Genomic DNA, 1706 nt, shown 5'->3' on the forward strand with positions numbered 1-1706 from the left:
AGGCTAAGGCTGCATCCTACCTCTTTCTTACAACTAGAGTGGTACTCTTTGAGAATAAAGTAACAACTTCTGATACAATGTGTGGATTACAGATTACAGTGGTAGATTAAACACAAAGAGGCTCCGAAGCATCAGAAACATTTATTTTACAACAGTACATCAGATAGTCGTTTCAGGCAAACGTCCACGCTACAAACACAAACCTCTACGTCTCTGTGTATGTACAGCACGTCTGCCATTTGTCACCTCGCCATCAGAACGGTTCACATCTAAAGATGTCTACATCCTCCTCACAGCGGCTAGTTCATCAATCATTACAAAGATCAGAAAATCAAAATAAATTAAATAATGCATCATTATTATCACCATGTGGCTGCTATCTTCTTACATACATCGGTTTCATTATTCGATGATGGAAATGTGCCGACTCCAGGTTTGGTCAGCCAATCAGGTAACGAGGCGTCTGCAGGTTTCACCGAAGCTCATTCAGAAGCCTTTTTAACCCAGCGATGGGGTCAATGTGAAAACAGGAACACAGCAACTTAAACGTGTTTGGGAAAAGAAAACCTCTGATTTTCACGGATCTGCAGTTTGGCTCAGACCAGTCAGGAGTCGACTCGGCCGCTAGCATCGATACATATGGACATCAACGAGTGTCTGATCGAGCATCAAGATGTGGTGAAGAAATTTAGCCCGTTTGGTTCAACGTCGTCTTTTTTCTTTGTTTTTTGTTTTTACAAAAATCAATCTACAGACACGAACTAACAGGAAACTTCTGTGACAAATAAAAGCCTACAAAATAAAACTTGTGTGATTGGTACAAACTGATTGTTCTGCTAGAAAACTGCTCGTCTGAACAATAATAAGACTTTGGATGTGAAAGCGTCCCTTCATCAACACCATTAATAAAAAGAAGGAAAAGCAAACCTAGAGACAGAGGGAAGAACGGTGAGGTCTAAACTTACACCACATGTACAGCATCGCTACCTCCGCACACTAAACTACAACAAACACGGGGCTCGATCAGTGTGCACGCAGACACACAGCGCCTCAATCCTTCACCTGTGGAAGACCATAAACATGAAGGGAGGAGGAGGAGGAGGAGGGACGAAGCTCGGAGGAGGAAACTGGAGCTTAATTACTGCTGAGAACTACAGTAGTCTGATTACTCTTAGACTAAAAAGTAACTGAGTGGAAGAGAGCCATCCCGCTGTGTGTGCTGTCCGTGACGATTCATCATTGGATTTACCAATTTGGTAACTGCGTGCTCGGCGCTCTCTGACGGAAACGTGACTCCATGTTTGATGGCGTGCTCTCCCCTGATCTCTGTTTTCATGGGGACGCTGTGGCTGCTCAGTGTTTGTGCAACACGTTACTATAATCACATTACAGTTACTAGTACGCTGTTACTCGCATTACAAAAGTTCTTCAGTTATCAGCACGGCAGGCAGAAAAAATTAAAAACTAAAAGTTTTTATTCTCATGGCAATCAGCTGATGGAGGAAAATGGCGGAGTGGTCAGAATTACCAGGCGTGTGCTGGGGAAGTGACAGAAACATCTGCATTATGCTGCTAACATCTGCACAAACAAAGAATCCCGAGTGATGTTAAAGCCGAGTGTATGCAGACTCCAGCCCGGCAGCCAGAGCCGTTGGCGTCTCATGTTTTATCACCGCGGCTTTGGGCTGGTTTTCATCTCAGTGCTC

This window comes from Pundamilia nyererei, unplaced genomic scaffold (genome assembly GCF_000239375.1).
Source record: "Pundamilia nyererei isolate P.nyererei 1_Seehausen unplaced genomic scaffold, PunNye1.0 scaffold00346, whole genome shotgun sequence".
NCBI lineage: Eukaryota > Metazoa > Chordata > Actinopteri > Cichliformes > Cichlidae > Pundamilia > Pundamilia nyererei.